The sequence below is a fragment of the Zootoca vivipara genome, chromosome 15, assembly GCF_963506605.1.
Source record: "Zootoca vivipara chromosome 15, rZooViv1.1, whole genome shotgun sequence".
Classification (NCBI taxonomy): domain Eukaryota; kingdom Metazoa; phylum Chordata; class Lepidosauria; order Squamata; family Lacertidae; genus Zootoca; species Zootoca vivipara.
The window spans coordinates 41,258,693-41,278,682 of NC_083290.1; the positions used below are offsets into that span (position 1 = coordinate 41,258,693).

The 19,990-nt window shown below is 43.4% G+C and overlaps 1 protein-coding gene across 3 annotated transcripts in view; it reads left to right on the forward strand.

Moving 5' to 3' along the window:
• ADRA1A (adrenoceptor alpha 1A) overlaps window positions 1-19,990 on the forward strand; it is a 74,009-nt gene that overhangs the window by 34,426 nt on the left and 19,593 nt on the right. The window lies entirely within an intron of this gene.

Below are 19,990 nucleotides of genomic sequence, written 5' to 3' on the forward strand. Positions count from 1 at the left end.
AGTATTTAGATAAAATAAAATGATAACAAAACAAAAAATAAAAGGGGGAGTAGTAACAATCTTTAAAAATTAGAGGGAGGCGGAAATCCCTTTCTTATTTTTTATTTTAAAAAATCTTTATTTCAATATTTAAAAAATATAACGTAACGTAACATAACATAACATAACCTAATATAACATAAACACACCAACTGCTCCCAAAAAATATAACAAAATATAACATAATCTACTATAACATAATATAACATAACATAACATAAGCATAAGCATAATATCTAATAGCACAGGGAAAAAAGCCAAAAACAAAGTCAGAAAAAAACAAAAAGAAAGAAAGAAACACATAAAAAAGCAAAAATAAAATACGATTATAAACCTTTAAAAAAGCTTCCGATTGGTAACATATCGATTTCTATAACTTTCCTTTCTCCTAACTCGCTTACTAAAATTCAACACTAAATTTACCTATTCTAGGTATTCCTTCTTCCAATATTTACAAAATACAAGAACTCTCTCCGTACGTTGCTCAGTTTAAGCAAATCACCAAATCCGATCTTATACCTTCTTTTTCAGGTAGTCCTCTACTATTTTCCACTCTTTTTGAACTTTCTGCTTGGGGATATTTCTTATGGCAGCTATCATTTTTGCTAAATTCGTAAATCAATTAGCTTACTTAACCACTCTTGCACCGTTGGTACCCCTTCCCCCTTCCATTTTTTACCTATGAGTAGTCGTGCTGCTGCTCCTGCATATAACAATATGTTCCTTCTATCATTAGGCACATTGTACGGGATCATACTTAACAAAAATAACTCAGGTTTTTTCTCAAACGTGATTCTCAGCATACTTTTCAGCATTTCATATATTTCATTCCAAAATTCTTGAATACTCTTACACTGCCACCAGCAGTGTAAGTACGTTCCTATCTTATCATGACATTTCCAACATTTGTTGGATCCTGTTTTATAAATCTTCCCATTTTTTTCTGGGGTTAAATGCCACCTATAAGTCATCTTCATTATGTTTTCTTTAATCAATGTGCACACCGTAAACCTCATGCTCTCTCCCCATAACTTATCCCATTGTACACTGTAGATAGCTCTTCCGAAATCCTGTGCCCATTTTATCATAACGCACTTTACTACTTCATCTTTCAGGTTCCACTCTAATAGATATTTTGTTTTTCTTCACTATCAATTAATAATTCCTGCAATTTCGATTTTTTTTCCTCCTGAAACCCAATTTCTTTATGTTTCCTGAATAGACTTTGAATCTGATTGTATTGATACCAACTCGTACACTGATTTTTGATCTGATCAAATGGTTTTAGCACATAATGTTCCTTATCTCTTATTACTACTTCTTTATACGTTATCCATTTTCCTCTTATCGATCCACCACATAGCGCTGTCATCTCGAAAGGCGATGCCCACCAGGGGATCTTAGGTTCCAGAATATTTTTATATTCTTCCCATGTTTTTAGCAAAGACTTCTTTACAATATGATCTGAAAATTCCCTATAACTATCTTTCCTTTCTTGCAAGAGGTATGAATGCCATCCATATAAATTTCTAAAACCTTCTAATTCTAATAATTCTTTATCCTCTAATATGATCCATTCTCTAATCCAACATAAATTCGCTGCTGCATAATATATTTTTAGATCCGGTACCCCCCATCCCCCTCTTTCCTTACAATCTGTTAGCAATCTAAATTGGATTCTCGCTTTTTTGTTTCCCCAAATAAATTTACTTAATTCCCTTCTCTACATTTCAAATACTTCATTTTCCCCTATAATTGGCAAAATCTGGAATAAGAATAAAAATCTTGGTAATATTGACATTTCTATAGCCGCTATCCTTCCCATCATTGACAGGTTTAGGCTCTCCCATCTTTCTAAATCTTTTTTGATTTGGTTCCACAATTTTATATAATTATTTTCAAATAAATTTATATTTTTCATGGTTACTACCACCCCCAAATATTTTATACTCTTTACTATTTCCCAACCTGCTTCTACCTCTAACTCTTCCATCTCATTTTTCCTTAAATTTTTGATCATCATTTTGGTTTTTTCTATATTTATTTTGAAACCCGCTACCTCCCCATACTCTTTCAATTTTTTTGAGATTAATTATAGAATTTCTTGGATCCTCTAATATTATTATTATATCATCTGCAAAGGCTCTGCATTTAAGCATACTATTTTTAACCGATAAACCTTTGATATCCTTCTCTCTCTTAATATCATTTAATAAGCACTCAATTGACAAAATAAATAAGAGGGGTGACAATGGGCATCCCTGCCCTGTTCCTTTCTTAATTTCAAATTCCTCTGAAATCTCCCCATTGATAATCAGTTTTGCTGACTGTTCCCTATAGATCACATTTATTCCTTTTTAAATAGAGAAAAGGGGAGGCAAGATGGCAATTGCCATGGCCTTGCAGAGCTGTGAGGGACCACCAACACCAACTGCATGGTTTGGCTGGTCCCCACGCCACCGACACCAGCGCTGCAACCGCCACTGCCACAACAAACAGGGAAGAGCCCAATGCAAGAACCGAAGAGGCTGCTGGGACTCCGCCCCCTTCCCCAAGAATCTCAGCCCCAGATCACACCAGCGTGGAACTACAGTGTACCTATGAGCTCTGTGAGGAACTTCTTCCTTTTGTCTGTCCTGAATCTTCTACCACTCAACGTCAGCTTTCTACCTGGCTCATCTTATTTGCTGTTGGGGCCATGGGGAAGATCAGGGATTTCTAAAAGCTAGTCAGGGACCCAGGCAGCTGGTGTGGGGACCTCCTGCCTTGGGATAGGAATTTCCTGGTCCAACGTTTCTTCAGAGTTATTAGAGGTGTGGAAATCTGTTGGAGGACCCCCCCTGCTTTGTTCCTCAAGCGATTTTGAGATCTGGGCAGGGATCAACCCTGACAGGCTCTAGGACTGTAGCTACTATTCCCAGAGTTCTCTTAGATGGACAATTGATTTATAAACCACTCAATAAATTGTGAGAGGGATTGGGTTGTGTGTCTCCTAACAACTCTCAGCACCCTTAGCAAACTGCAGCTCCCGGTTCTCTTTGGAGAAAGCCATGTCTGTTTAAAGTAGTGTCATAGTGCTTTAATTGTATGGTGTGGCTGTGGCCTAATTTAGGTCCATTAATTTCAGTGAGCTTACTCTAAGCAGGATTTAGCTGAATGCAACCCATAGTGTGTTCTGGAACACTGGACTCATGGAGATGTAACGCTCCCAATCTTATAACCTTGCTGGCACAACTCAGTTGAGCATGTTGTTGAATGTAGGCAGGAAGGCAAAATTAAGCATGCTGCATAGTGTGAGCGATGATAACAACCCTGGGATGTCAAGCCTAAGAGAACACATCTAAATCTTCGGAGCCTCAGCATTCAATTTTTGTGAGCCAACAGATGGACCCTTGTGCAATGTGGGAAAATGACATGTGTATATATAATTATATTGAAATAATCAAACTCAAACATCCTCAGTGTTAAACAATAAATTCTCAGCAAGAGGTCAGGGTAGGGGGTCTGGCTGAGCTTTTTATAGACCAAGCAGCTGCCCCTGGAAGCCAATGAGATATTAAAATATTTGGACATGATTCAGATGCATCTCTCTCTTTGTGGCCCACAGCATGGAATGAAACCAAGAAATGGCTGTTTACTATTGAATCTCTGCTGTTGCATAAACAAAGCGCCAAAATATTGCTTCCCTTTGGATTTGACGTTTAAGTCAGCATAGTGGATAGATCTCAGTGATGACAGCAAAACAATTTTTTCATCCGAATCAGTGGAAATTGCTGCAACCGGGTTATATTTGGAACAACACAAGCATATGATGAAAGGTGTAAATCTTTTGAAAACTTTTCAAAATATGCTGGGGAATGTTGGGTTATAGCCATGGAGTGCTGGATGGTGGTTGGGAACTAATGGCTCTCCAGGTGGTGTTGTGCTCTGAACCCCCTTCAACCACTGCCAGAGATGTTGAGAATCATAGTCTAAAAACATCTGAGGAGTCACAGGTCCCCCTTCCCTGCTCTAGATGAATATTACTCTTCCAAAATGAAGACTTTGAGGCAAAATAACAACAGTAACATCATCATAACTGAACTATGTTCCTTCTCACGTATCAGGAAGTAATAGCTTCTAAATGAATGCTCCTAAATTTGGGATTGTGGCAGGCCCTACCATAAGGCACAGTGAGGCAACTACCTCAAGTGGCAGATGCTGGAAAGCAGCTGCAACAGCCCTCTGGCTGTCACTCCTAATCCTCCCAGTAATTTTCCTCCATTGGATGAGAGCCTGTGTATGGTATGTTCTGTTACCAGTATTGGAGTAATACTCAGTGGTTCAGTCAGTTTCTGTACATGGAATGGTGTGTGTTCCATCTAATCTTTCACCTTTGGGTTGGCTCTGTTTGAGATCAGTCAATAGTGAAGCAATAAGGCACCATTCTCCATTCTGCCTTATAGTCACTCCTTGCAGCGCTGTTTCTCTTCCACTGCAGTTCATCTTCTGCCAAAAACTACAATATTTTTTTTCACTGTCCACTGTGGCAAAATTATATAACTTTCATAAATTAATTTACATAACTAATTTATGCAAATTACATTCAGGGCCCCCGAGAAAGATTTCAGGCCCCAGGGTGGGGAACAATTCCAGGGGCCCCACCAAGGGTAGATAGATCAGCTAAAAATCTTTACATGGGATATAAAATACATGTGTGGTGTCATTTGTATGTTGATAATAAATATGATAATATTTATCCCTGTAGAGAATATTAAGATCCTAATGACTAATATAAATAATATAAGCACCCACATGATTACTGCTGAACTAACCATACATTTTAAACATTAAACTTGCATGTGTAACTTAACACAATGTGTAACTTAACACAATGTATATCACACAACAGTTTTGTTGTGTTTGCAGGGTGTTCAGTTATGAAAACATACAAATGTGACCGGTGTAATTACGACGAGACTGCATTGTTCATACTGTCTAAGCGCAGAAGCAAATGTACATCTTCTTCTTTGGCGATCACTTGTATCCGAGTAAGATTGTCTTCCATAAACACGGTTTTAACAATGGGTCCGTAAGTGACTGTGGAGGCCAATTCTGGATCCACACGTCCTTCCACAGTGGGGACATATAGAGTCGGAAATACTTGGAAATGCTGAATTCATGGCACACGTTTGCAAGCCATATTTCAGAACTGTGCATGCATTGAACATGAAACATATATTTCATTAAGAATTATATAAAACATATGCAAGATAGCCAGGGGCCCTTCTAGACCACTAGGCCATTTTAATTTGTGCTGGCTTCCCCCTCCCCTTGTCGACATTGATTAAATTGTCATTACATTATTCCATCCCATTCATTTCAATGCAAAGGAGGTGCCATGCAAAAGGGTGCCACATATCATTTGTGGACTGCTGTGACGACCCTGGTCCCACTCTGCCTTACTATCACCGCGACACAGGAATCCAGAGGGGAAAACACCCACCCTCTTCTCCTGACGCCTCAAAAATAAACCCCTTTTACTAATGGGTTTCTAAGTAAGGAGAGCCTTCCAGCTTGCGTGGCCTGGTACCTTAAGAAACTCTAGGCTGTCCCCCAGGAATAACCTCTTTGCCTCCAGTAAAGGGTCTCCCTCAGTTGGATTCCCCCACTGTAGAAGTTTGCCCTAGGCACTCTGGCAACTTCTTGGCACCTCAGGTTACCCTTCTAAGCCTCCTCCGTGTAACTTCAGGACACAAACCACCACCTCCCTGCCTGAGGTGAGTTTGGCCCTCTCTTGAGTCACCACGGCTGTGAGTCCTGGTACCTCGCTGGAAAAATACAGACGGACCTCTTGTTGGCAAAAACAGAGATGAAGTTTTATTGTGTTAAAAACATAAGTGATTCTTTAACGTGTCATTTATTAATTAGCTTTGTTCCAGTTGTACAAAATAAACTCAGTCAAACATTTAACTTTAAGTTGTCCTAGCCTCTTCACTGTCTTCTAACAAGCCACCTCATAACACCAAACCACACCTTCCTCCCTCTCCCTCCTAACTGACCAAAACCGACACCCCCTCCTTTCAAACCGGGCACAGTCCCGCCCCCATCAGAGTTCTATGCCAGTCAGGCTGGAGGTGGGTTAACTCTTTGCCAGCCGGGCAGAAATAAACATTTTAAAAGTGCTTCAATTTGTCACATATCTCCCCCACCACAAAGACATTGCGTCGGCTTGCTCTTAATTAACTAGAGCAATGCCAAAGCAATGGGCTTGGGGTCCAAAATACTTCAATGCATTCTATAACATTCATATTACAAAGTCAACTAAATTAACATCTCATAAACTTGTACACAGATAAACCATGTTTGGCATGTGTCAGATTATAACGCCTAAGCACAAATGTTCTGCTAGGGTTATCACCGTTTCATATAATAATTTGCACCATTCTATACCTCTCAAAAATACCTGGATAAAGCGTCCGCTATGATGTTTTCCTTCCCACTTATGTGCTTGACATCAAAGGTGTAATCCTGTAACTGCATGCTCCACCTGATTAACTTGCTGTTGTTACCCTTCATTTGGTTTAGCCATTTCAGCGGTGAGTGATCGGTATATAGGGTAAACTTTCGGCCCCACAGGTAAGGCTTCAGCTTACCTACGGACCACAAAATCGCTAGGCATTCGAGTTCTATGGTGGAGAGGTGCTTTTCCCTCTCCAATAGCTTCCGGCTGATATATAATACTGGGTGTAAAAACCCTCCTTCTCCCTCCTGTGCCAGCACTGCACCTAAACCAACACCTGAAGCGTCCGTCATTAAATTAAAAGGGCAAAAGAAATCAGGTGCTTTTAAAATGGGCTCTGTCATCAGAGCAGCCTTTAAAAGTTCAAAAGCTTGTTGACACTGTGTGGTCCAGATAATCTTATCCGGGCGGCTTTTCTTCGTGCAGTCACTCAACACAGCCACGTGAGTGCTGAACTGGGGGATAAAACGCCTATAATAACCTATAGCTCCTATAAAGGCACGCACCTGCTTCTTAGTTTTGGGAGCCGGCCAGCTTCTGATGGCTTCCACTTTGTTAGTATCTGGCCTGATCACTCCCCCTCCGAGAACATGGCCTAAGTATTTTACCTGTCTTTTCCCCATCTGACACTTAGCCGCTTTTACTGTTAAACCTGCCGCTTTTATCCTCTGGAAGACCACACTTAGGTGTTGTAAGTGATCTCTCCACGATGGGCTAAATACCGCTATGTCGTCAATGTACGCAAGGGCGAACGTTTTCAGACCCCTTAGCATCCTATCGATGAGTCGCTGGAACGTGGCTGCCGCGTTCTTTAATCCAAAAGGCAACACTTTAAATTCAAACAACCCATCTCTAGTGATGAAAGCGGTTTTGGGCTTGTCTAAGGGATCCATTTCCACTTGCCAGTACCCTTTTGTTAAGTCAAGTGTAGATATATAATTCGCTTTTCCTATGGTCTCAACCAAGTCGTCCACCCGTGGCATGGGGTAAACGTCCGGCACGGTCACCTGGTTCAACTTTCTGAAGTCTACACAGGGACGAAAGGTATTGTCTGGCTTCCTGACCAAGAGCAGGGGCGATGACCAGGGGCTGTAAGAGGGCTCAATCAATCCCAGTGCAAGCATCTCCCTGATCTCTGAAGAGACCAAGTCGGCGTGCTCCCCCGTCACTCTGTAAGGAGGGGTAGCTATGGGTCTTGCTTCCCCCGTATCTATTTTATGAGTTGCTAGGCTGGTCCTCCCTGGGATGTTTGAGAAGATCTGAGCAAACTGAGCAAGGACTAATTTTAACTGCTCCTTTTGCTCTGGGGTCAGACTTTCATCGAATGACACCTCTGCTAGAGTTGTGCCCTTACTTAGTTCTCCCCACCCAGTTAAATGAATTCCTTGGGTCACCTTCCCCTTTACTTGCAACACCAACTTATTTCTGTCAAAATAAGGCTTAAGTAAATTTACATGAAAATTCTTACATCGGTTCCCTTCCCCATCTAACTCTACCAAATAGTTCACCGCAGATATCCTCTCGACCACTCTGAAGGGACCGTCCCACGACATCTCCAACTTCTTTCGACGTCTTGTTCTTAACACGAGCACACTGTCACCAGGCTGGAAAGTTCTGTCTCTTGCGTGTGCATCATACCACTGCTTCTGTCGACGCTGTGCCTGCTGCAAGTTGTGAGCAGCTTGCTCCCGTAGCTCTTGAAGGTCGCTCTGCAGCTCCTGTAGATACGTCACAACATCAGGGCTATCGATCTGCTCCTCCCCCGACCACGCTGCTTTCATCAAGTCTAGGGGTCCTCGTGGCTGTCGTCCAAATAGGAGTTCAAAAGGACTGAACCCTGTGCTCTCCTGCGGCACTTCGCGATAACCAAATAGGAAGTGTTGCAGCCTCTCATCCCAGTCGTTAGGATGATTGATGGAATAGGTTTTTAGCATCCGGCTCAGGGTCGAATTAAATTTCTCCGTCAAGCCATTCGACTGTGGATGATAAGCCGTCGTTTTAACATGCTTAATCCCACAAAGAGTTAAAAGCTCTTCCATGGTCTTGGACGTGAAGGATGTCCCTAAATCTGTTATAATTTCTTTGGGGAATCCCAGCCTTAAGAATACCGACATGAGGGCTTTTGCTACAGTCTTGGAATCAATGTCCTTTAGAGGTATTGCTTCTGGATAGCGCGTAGCATAATCTACGAGGCATAAAATAAACTTATTCCCCCTTTTTGTAACTCTGGAGATAGGCCCGAGGATGTCCACTCCTACTCTGGAAAAGGGCTCAGTAATTACGGGAATAGACTGTAACAAGCCTCGCGTTTTGTCCGCTCTTTTGCCTGCTTTTTGGCAGATCACACAGGACTTGCAATACTCTTTGATGTCCTTGCCCATCCCAGGCCAGTAAAATCTTGCTTGGATTCTATCACTAGTCTTTCTAATGCCTAGATGCGCTGCTGAGGGTGCGTCGTGTGCCATTTGTAGCACTTGCAACCGGTAAGCTCTTGGCAACACTAACTGTTTCTTCCTTTCCCAAACCGCAGCAGTTTTCCTCCTCCTAGAAATTCTATACAGTCTTCCCTCAATGGTGGTAAATAAGCAGGGGTTCTCCACAGTTACTTCTGCAGTAGGACTTTGTGCTTTACCCCACAGCTCTTTTATAGTTTCATCCTCTTTTTGATCACTCAAGAATTGGGCACCGTGCTCCTGGACCACTGGCACGCTAATCAGCCCTTCATCCTCACCAGGCTCTATGGGTGTCTCTATAACTGCAGGGGGATTACTCTCAGTGACTTGAGACTGTGACCTAGTTATCACTTGAATACGGTGCTTCTGACTAGCTAGGTCATTCCCTATTAAAAAGGGTACCTCCAATTCATTTAGGATTCCTACTCTCCACTTGCCACAAAATCCTTTGTAGGTAATATCAACTTCAGCTAATGGTACTTCAAAATGTGGGCCCCATATGCCTTTTAAACTATAGGACTGACCCTTGAGGTACTGCTCCTTTGGAACAAATTGTGATTTGACAAGTGAGACTTCTGCTCCTGTGTCCCTCAAACCTAAAAAAAACTGACCATTTAATTCAATTGGCTCCATGTAATCTTGGTTGCACTCCTGCTCAGCCCTCCAGACCTGCAAGACCTTAGAAGTAGTCTCAGCTGGACTGTCTGATTTCTCTGAGCCTTCTGTCTGAGGCGAGCTATTTTCCTGTGACTGCGTTACCAGTTTTATTTGTTTAGCTGCAGTAGGTGTAGTTTGCGACTTAACCAGCAGGGGGCACCTGGCACGTACATGGCCCTCACGATTACAGAAAAAACAAGTGATTTTCTTAGACCCTGTCTTGTCAGAAACTGATTCCCTGACAGGAAAATTTTCTTGCCTGTCTTTAATTTCTCTGTTTCTCCATGGATTACCCTTCTGTGAGTGTTTTGGGAATGCTATTTCATTGAAATCACCTTGTAGTTCGTCTAAGACCTCGGCAACCTGTGCCACAGTTTTCAGTTTTTTATCCCTCAAGAACCAACGTAAATTGCTAGGGATTTGCTTAAAAAATTGTTCTAAACAAATTAATTGTTTTAACTCATCAAAGTCCTTCACTCCACTCCCTTGAATCCATCTGTCAAGTAATTTATCTAAGCGGCTAGCTAGTTGGGCATAAGTCTCTTTATGTTCCTTTTTTGCCTCACGAAAAGCCTTTCTGCTTTGTTCAGCCGTGAGCCCACATCGAACCCTGACCCTTTGCTTAAATACTTGGTAACTTGACAGCTCTTCTTCCCTCAGGTCAGCATAAATTTCACTTAGTATCCCACAAATTTGAGGTCTTAAATAAAGCATCCAGTTCTCCTCAGGTATTTGAAATTCCACACAAACGCGTTCGAAGGTAAATAAAAACGATTCGACATTATCGTCTTTTCCAAACTTGGGGAACCTTTTTAAATTAATTGCGATACTATCGTTGTTAACTGGACTCTGAGTTAATTCTGATCGCAAACGTATCTCTTCAAGCTTCATTCTGTCCTGTTCTAATTGTACCCTCAATTTTTCTGACTGCATTCTCTCCTCAGATGCCATCTTTTCCCTCTCAGCTTCAATTCTAGCTTTTTCTCTCTCACTTTCAATTCTAGCTTTTTCTCTCTCACTTTCAATTCTAGCTTTTTCCCTCTCACTTTCAGCTGCTATCTTTTCCCTCTCAGCTTCAATTCGGGCCATCTCAATTCGTAGTTTCATCAGTTCTACCTCAGAACCTGGGCTTCCCTCAGCCCCTTCCGTCCTTTCATCTCCTTTTGCCTCTCTGGGTTTTCTTACGTGAGTCATTTTCCTCACAGGAAAATCCTGACAGACTCAAACCAAACTAGGCGCGTGAGCTTTGAATTTCGATCACGACGCTGCCACCAAAAATGTGACGACCCTGGTCCCACTCTGCCTTACTATCACCGCGACACAGGAATCCAGAGGGGAAAACACCCACCCTCTTCTCCTGACGCCTCAAAAATAAACCCCTTTTACTAATGGGTTTCTAAGTAAGGAGAGCCTTCCAGCTTGCGTGGCCTGGTACCTTAAGAAACTCTAGGCTGTCCCCCAGGAATAACCTCTTTGCCTCCAGTAAAGGGTCTCCCTCAGTTGGATTCCCCCACTGTAGAAGTTTGCCCTAGGCACTCTGGCAACTTCTTGGCACCTCAGGTTACCCTTCTAAGCCTCCTCCGTGTAACTTCAGGACACAAACCACCACCTCCCTGCCTGAGGTGAGTTTGGCCCTCTCTTGAGTCACCACGGCTGTGAGTCCTGGTACCTCGCTGGAAAAATACAGACGGACCTCTTGTTGGCAAAAACAGAGATGAAGTTTTATTGTGTTAAAAACATAAGTGATTCTTTAACGTGTCATTTATTAATTAGCTTTGTTCCAGTTGTACAAAATAAACTCAGTCAAACATTTAACTTTAAGTTGTCCTAGCCTCTTCACTGTCTTCTAACAAGCCACCTCATAACACCAAACCACACCTTCCTCCCTCTCCCTCCTAACTGACCCAAACCGACACCCCCTCCTTTCAAACCGGGCACAGTCCCGCCCCCATCAGAGTTCTATGCCAGTCAGGCTGGAGGTGGGTTAACTCTTTGCCAGCCGGGCAGAAATAAACATTTTAAAAGTGCTTCAATTTGTCACAACTGCACACAACAGTAATGCTGAATACCTCTTGTATTCACCAGACTGAGTTCTCTTCCAGAGATGGGACAAATAAGTGAACACTGGCAATTTCAGCTGCCATTTCCATTTTCTTCTCCAACCTTACTATCAGTCAGTGATCCCCACTGTCAAGCACAGCTCTTTGAAGAGGAGCATCACCTTCCTGAGGGCCTCTGACCACTATGGCAGAATTTCTGATACGTTACTGGAAACCCACCACTAAGGAAGATGGGAACTTCTCCAAGTCTCAGGCTTGATTCCTCTGACTCATTGAAATCTGATTAGGACCCATATCAAATTAGTCTTTCTCATGCTCTAGAATTTCCCAGTCGGACTGGCAGTTCAAACATTACTCACTGTCAGGCCACAGGGCTGACCTTAATTTCACAGGAGTTCGTCAACTCTGCGCAAGAAAACAGCCTTTTCATTTCCCTTTGGATTCACAAAGCGCCCAGATGTCAAGGCCAGATTATACCATTAAAAGAACTAAGTGAGAAATGTTTTTCAGAAATCTGCTACTCCAGGCTGCAGATTAGTGCATAGGTGTAAGCGTGCTCAAATGCTCTCTCATGTTGTGGGGTTCCCTGTCCATATACAAATAAAGGTAAAGGGACCCCTGACCATTAGGTCCAGTCGTGACCGACTCTCGGGTTGCGGCGCTCATCTTGCTCTATTGGCCAGGGGAGCCGGCGTATAGCTTCAGGTCATGTGGCCAGCATGACAAAGCCGCTTCTGGTGAACCAGAGCAGCACACGGAAATGCCGTTTACCTTCCCGCTGTAGCAGTACCTATTTATCTACTTGCACTTTGACGTGCTTTTGAACTGCTAGGTTGGCAGGAGCTGGGACCGCACAACGGGAGCTCACCCCGTCACCGGGATTCGAACCGCCATCCTTCTGATCGGCAAGCCCTAAGCTCTGTGGTTTAACCCACAGCGCCACCCGCGTCCCTCCATATACAAATAGCACATCAGAAAAAACACTTTTGCCTGACATGCTAGCTTTCAATGTACAAGCAGCTATTTGCTCTTTTTATGAAGGGACATCCAAATCTCATGTGCAGCCTGAAATGGTACAGTCCAGGGGAAGCTTTACCACTTTGTTCTGCCAGCTTTGGCAGAATACCAAAGAGAACATTTGATTTCATGCGTAGAATTCAGCTACAGTATTTCAAGGACTGATGAATTTGGGCCCTGTCTTTTGGAAATGTTTTGGGAAGGAGGGGAGTTATAATTTCAAAAGTATTATCCTGTTGCTGTAACAATAGCTTTGACTCTGAATTGACATTATTTCACAGAATCATTGAATTGTAGGTTTGGAAGGGGTCACACGAGGGTCATCTAGTCCAACTCCCTGCAATCTTTTTGCCCAACATGGAGCTCAACCCCACAACCCTGAGATTAAGAGTCTCACACTCTACCAACTGAGCTATCCTTTTTCTCCTAATGTACAACACTATTTTGCCTAAGTGAAGCTAACATGTAGTCAAATCTGATCCGTTAAGTAGCACTGTGTTATCATTCTCATCCAGGTGTCAGTTGCTAAGTTTGCCCATAGTGATGTCAGCATGTAGCCAAATGTGATTGGTTATGCAATTTCTCTAACTGGGCATCTAACAAAGCCCATATGTTGCTCCCAGGGTGGACGGAGCCTTTAGGTGGTATATAAACATTGGCATACAGTATTTTAAACCCATTTTCACTGGCCAGCTGAACCACCTGGAACTATGGGGAGAAAAATACAATTTCCTCTGCTCTCACATTTAGACTTGTCAAGACGCACAGAGCCAATCGACCCCTTCTTCTTCCCTTGCTATTAATTCTAATAGCTGACTGGGCGTAGATAGCATATCCTTCCACCCAAGTCTCCTTAAGCATGAAACTGCTTAAGATATTCTACAAAGCCACTATCCGTCGCTTTGTATGAGTCATAAACCCTTCGCTTTTCTTATTGTCCCTTCTTGCCAAATTCCATGTGGGGATATTGCGATCTTTCTGGTGTCTGCTAAGTCAATACTGGGAGCTCTCTGGCGGTATCCCCATAGTGCCAGCATCACTATGCCTGTCCATGTCACAAGCTTCACATCTTGAGAATACCAAGTTTTTAGCTGCGAATCTATTATGGTATCGGGCAGGTGTCAGTTCCCCTTCCCTAGATGAAAACCTCCTGTGCTCTGTGGATTTCTAAGGTCATGTCTGTGTGTTATTTGAGAAGGTGACAAATGCTGGAATCTCAGCTCTCCATTGCCCCCTCCCTCTGCTGCTTTGACTTCCATTCGGTGTTGGGGGCCTTCTGTTCCTCTGTCTGTTCCCAAGCTCTCTTTGGTGCCCTTTCAGCTCAAAAAGGAGATCTCTATTTGCCAACAAATATATTAGGGACCAGAATCTTGAGACTCAAAATCATGAAAAAATCAGCTCAGTGCTGCCTCACTGCCTTTATACATCCACCCAATTACAACAGAGGTCATTATATAATTTCAGATGTGTCCACAGAATATCTTGAATGTCCTGGATTATTTCAATCTCAGTGCTCCTCTAGAGTTTTGAGCTGACCAATTGTGTATGATGACTTTGACTTTTGGCCTCAAATTCTGGGCAGCGCCGTGGTGTTCTGGGTGGGGCCCCTTGAGATTTGAGTCCTTGGGAGTAGTTTCTATATCAACCTGTGAACATTGAGTTGCAACCCACTCCCCCTCTGTCTCTGGCAGAATCTCTCCATGGTGGAAGGAGGGGCTGACTGACTGCCAGGGGAAGTGCTCTATCACCATGGCAATGGGATGGGCCAACTGAGCTTCCCTGTCTTAGCCTCTTCTCCAATTCACTGCTAGGCTCCGATAATTCATCTACTAACAACAGCCTGGGATCAGAGGGGGTCAAATCCAAGGTATTAAATGAGTCCAATATATTAGATGTGTTATCCAGGGCCAGAGGTGCTGATTTGGACCCCAGACTCAAGACATCTATACATGCATGTGCCCCAGCACCACAGAGGTGACCGGGTGCTTTATGAGAGGGGTTGGGGGTGGAGAGTAGGGTCGGATAAAACTGCCCATCACTTCTGATTTGTGGTGCTATTTGCAGGAAACGAGCAAGCTCTCAAGGGTGCAAACAGAAGGCACTTTCTTCTTCACTGCTCGGACTGGAGTATATTCTTATCTGTGCTTTTAGGGAGCCAGGAATGAGGAGCAGGGAAAAAAGGAGGCTCTGGCAATGTTAGTGTGAGCTCCCTCCATCCCGTTGCTCCCACAGTCTCTGCCTCACCTGCCTTTCTGGCTGCCAAAGTTGCCAGAGTTCCCCCACGCCAACAAGCAGTTTACATGTGTTTCAGAGCCGGAACATGCAGGTCCCTGTCCTTTCCACCACCCCAGCTGCTGAGGTCTCTGTGCCATCCCAATGCTTACAACATTTATCTTACATTGCCCTTTCATGGCAAGGTGGAGGAGGCCAGGAGACAGCATAAGTGCTGCAGTTCTGAAGAGCTGAGTGGGGCAGTTTGCATCCCCATATCCTCTTGAGATCTACACCCAAGAGAAGATGGAACCTGCCACAACAACCTGCTCAGGGTGCCACAAACGTTTAAATGCAGTCTTGGTAGCTATATGTTGGCTATGACCGGTTGGCTATGACTTGTCATATACCCAAACTATATTGTAGCATAATGATATCTTCCTGTTTATTGCTTGCACCCTAATTGGCCAGTATCAGCCAAGCAAATAATCTTGGAAGATGAAAACACTATGTGAGGAATAAGAATTGTAGCAGATTGGAAAACAATGGCAACAAACAACCCTGCATTAGTTGCCTAAAAAATAAAATAGGAGAACATTTGGTACAGCTCAGTTCTGCATCTGTTTTAACCCAAAGGTGTATTCTTTGTTGAAAGATGCACAGTGTTCAAAATGCTTTTCAACCTCTGCAAAGGCACAATAAAAAAGAATGGGGTTGTATCCCATGCTAATCCTACTCCGAGTAGACCAACTGAAAATAATTGACATGGCTGGTTTATTATCATTAATTTTAATGGGTCTACTCTGAGTAGAACTTAGTTGTTTAACCCTATAATTTGTAGGCCTCTCTGGCACTGTGTATGCATACATTCCCATTCATTTGCTTGCTATGTGGCTGGTTGAACTCTACAGTTATTAAGGGTGGAAGAGGCTGCTTGCTCATTCTTGCATTGTGAGCACTCTGAACAAACATTTCTCACTGAAGTTATTTTACTTCTAACTATGACTCGTCTGTGCCTGGCTTTAGCTGCAGAAAACGGAAGTCTGTTTTGGCTTTAAGCCACTTTGCTCTTCCCATTTTAATTACTTTGGTGGGAGAAAAGCTCGCAATTCAATCACAGCTGAAATTACAAACTGCCTTGGAGCGCTAACAGCAGAGTCAGGCAGAGTCAATGGCAATGCTACAGCAGTGTGGAAAGAGGGGGGGAGGCATAGCTCAGTGGGATACTGCATGCTTTGCACAGAGAAGGTCCTATGTTTGATCCCAGTGATTTCCACCTCAAAGGCTTCCAGGCAGCAGAGCTTGAAAAGATTTCTGCTTCCTATCTTGGAATGGATGACTAGTACAAAGTAAACAAAATATACAAGGTGGACAGATATGCAGCTCAACGCAGGTGAGCTAATGGGAAAAGAAACAGATCATGGGGGCTGTTGATGGTGATACCTTCCCCCCTGCTAGGATGTGGGGTTTTGGCAGGTGCCCAGCCATGCCTACCTCTGAGCACCTTCTTTTTCAGCCTGAGGGCAGCATTCCCTCATGGGGGACTTTCTGGGAGCCCCATGTCAGTGGTTGGCAGGGCTAGAGCAATAGCAGGCAGATCAATGGATGTGACTCTCACCTATAGTAGGCTGTGTTCCATGCAAAAAGGCACAGGTTTCTGCACACACACATCCTTCCACAGAATGTGGACAGGGTTCTGTCTTGGGCCCAGTCTTATTCAACATCTTTAAAAACAACTTGGATGATGGACTTGAGGGCATCCTGAGCAAGTTTGCAGATGACACCAAATTGGAAGGGGTGGCTAATACCCCAGGATCACACTTCAAAATGACCTTAACAGATTAGACAACTGGGCCAAAGCAAACAAGATGAATTTTAACAAGGAGAAATGTAAAGTACTACACTTGGGCAAAAAATAATAATATGAAAGGCACAAATGCAGGATGGGAGACACCTGGCTTGAGAGCAGTACATGTGAAAAGGATCTAGGTGTCTTGTTAGACCACAAACTTGACATGAGTCAACAGTGTGATGCAGCAGCTTAAAAAGCCAATGCAATTCTGGGCTGCATTAATAGGAGTATAGCATCTAGATCAAGGGAAGTAATAGTACCACTGTATTCTGCTCTGGTCAGACCTCACCTGGAGTACTGTGTCCAGTTCTGGGCACCACAGTTCAAGAAGGATACTGACAAACTGGAACGTGTCCAGAAGAGGGCAACCAAAATGGTCAAAGGCCTGGAAACAATGCCTTATGAGGAACGGCTTAGGGAACTGGGTATGTTTAGCCTGGAGAAGAGGAGGTTAAGGGGTGATATGATAGCCATGTTCAAATATATAAAAGGATGTCATATGGAGGAGGGTGAAAGGTTGTTTTCTGCTGCTCCAGAGAAGCGGACACGGAGCAATGGATTCAAGCTACAAGAAAGAAGATTCCACCTAAACATTTCGGCAGTGGAATTTGCTACCAAGGAGTGTGGTGGAGTCTCCTCCTTTGGAGGTCTTTAAGCAGAGGCTTGACAGCCATCTGTCAGGAATGCTTTGATGGTGTTTCCTGCTTGGCAGGGGGTTGGACTGGATGGCCCTTGTGGTCTCTTCCAACTCTATCATTCTATGATTCCATCTTCCATCCAGGCAAGCATGAGGCATTATCACAGTTGAAGGATACAACTGGGCCCCCAATAATTATTTTTGTGCCCTCCAAATTTGCCATTTTAAGGGGGGGGGAGTTTGTTTTAATAGACTGCTCCTATGGGTCCTCTGCTGTAATGCCAGGATGCCAAAAGCTGTGTGTGAGAGAGTGCTAGCCAACCAAACCCCAGATGACATTAAAAATAATAATAATAATAAAAGGTCATACCCATTATTACTATTTGGCCACACCCACTTTATACTTGTCCCATGCCCAGTTTGACATGCAAACCCTGGTAGGTTGACCAGGAATTAATGTAGCCCTTTGCCGCACCTGCTTTAAACCACCTTGGACCAGTCAGCAGCTCTTTCAGATATGTAAAAGGTTCTCCATGAGGCCATCCTAAATGGCAGACAAATGAATGGGAGGTGCTTTACGCACCCCCTATACTGAGTTCACTCCCTTGACCCTGTAGTGTACCATTTGAGGACATAATTATGCCATGTGCTTTCCTGCCCCCACCAATGGCAGCCAGAGATGAGGAAACCCATGATGTGTTGAGTGCAGGCATTGTGAGAGCTGGGGGAGAAGGCATGAAGCTGGGATGTACTATGTCTGCTGCATTCCCTCCTGGAAAGAGATGGATTTTACCACAGTTATCCATGCTCTGGCACCATCACTCCCCCCCCCCCCAGGTGCATAAGAAAGAAGGAAACTGCCTTATCAGTTTCAGATTATGGGTCCGTCTCTCTCAGTATTGTGTACACTGACTGAAACCAGCTCTCTAGGATTTCAAACAGTGAACTCTGCCATCCCTTTCTGGAGATTGAGCACTGGACCTTCTGCATTCAAAGCAGATGATCTACAACTGAGTTATTGCATGTTCTGTTCTTTGGAGCCTTTGATGGGCTGTTTATGATCGTCAGTTTGTTTAAATTATCTGATTTTAATAGCTTTTTTATTTGCATTGTATGTCTTTTTCAGCTGCCAGGTTAGTGAATATGTATGTGATTTCCACTGTTTGTTCATTAGTGCATTTAAATTTCATTCTAGTTTTAATCATTTGATTGTAAGCCACCTTAAGGCTATTTTTATTTATTCCTGTGAACAGTTCTATTCCGCAAGGCATGAGAGGGAGGGCAAGAAGTAATTGAAGAATTGAGTAACTAAGTAAATAATGCATGGACCTGCCTTATAAAACTTTGACTGATCCAGAATACATCAGCTAGATTAAGCACTCAGACTCACCAGAAATTTATTTGAGGAAGACAAGAACTGTAACTCAGTGGAAAAGAATTTGCTTTCCATGCAGAAGGTCTCAGGTTCAGTCCCTGGCCTCTGCAGGTAGCCCAGGAATGTTCTCTGTCTGAACCCTTGGGAGCAGATGCCAATCAGTCAAACCATGTTTTAGTGTAGATGTGCAAGTGTGCGGCCTCTTAGGAAGGAGATCACAGCTGCTTCACTGCTCCTTAGCTGTTCTGCTACTGCACCATGCTGAGCTAAGCCATAGCTAAATTAGAACATCATATGAACATTGGCTCATGGTTTACCTTTTTCCAGACTTAACCACCAGCTGTAACCAAGATTTGTGGATTGAGTCTCTGTGAAATGCAGGTGCCTAGTACCAGCAATGTCATATCCTCCAACATTCCTCATTCCTCCCATTTCATCTGAGTAATGTTGGAGGGTATGCTGCCCCTTTGCCATATGTGTTTCTGCGCCCCCCCCAGTAGTTCTTAATCCCCCCAGCTGACCTTCATTGCCCCCCACTTTTTTGGTGCCCCTCAGCCACCACACAGAACATTTCCTACCAGAGGAAGGGTGAGTGCCAACACCACATCAACCGGATGCAGCACATTCATTACTTGAACAGGTACTTCTGAGAGTGGGACGCCTTCCACCCACCCACTCATCCCCTCACAATATGGGATTATGTGGTGAGTGGATGGGTATCTGTGTCTGAGTGTGTGTCCATCTCTCTTCTACTCTGCAGCTGCCCCTGTGTTTCTGTGTTTCTGCTGCCTCACCCCATGAGTTATCACTCCCCCTCCCCAACTGAGCCTCCTTGACCCACCATTTTTGTTCCCCACCCCACCCTGCAGAGCATTTTAGTGAGAGAGTAATGCATGGGTTTCAGTCTCCCACAGTGAAATAAACAGGACTTAGAAGCTGAGCTTTAGCCATCTTGTTCTTGTAATTGAATAATGTGGTGCTGGTGGGCACAATCAAAAACTTTATCCCATACAATACAAGAATGGCAGGAGAAATTGGTAGAATACCTAAAAATGGCGAAACTAACGGCAATAGTAAGAAATGTACCCAGGCGTAAAATAGTAGAAGAATGGAAGTATGTACAAGACTATCTGGGAAAAGAAAACATAGAAAGTAATTTAGTAATGTGTTTAGATTAAAGATATAAA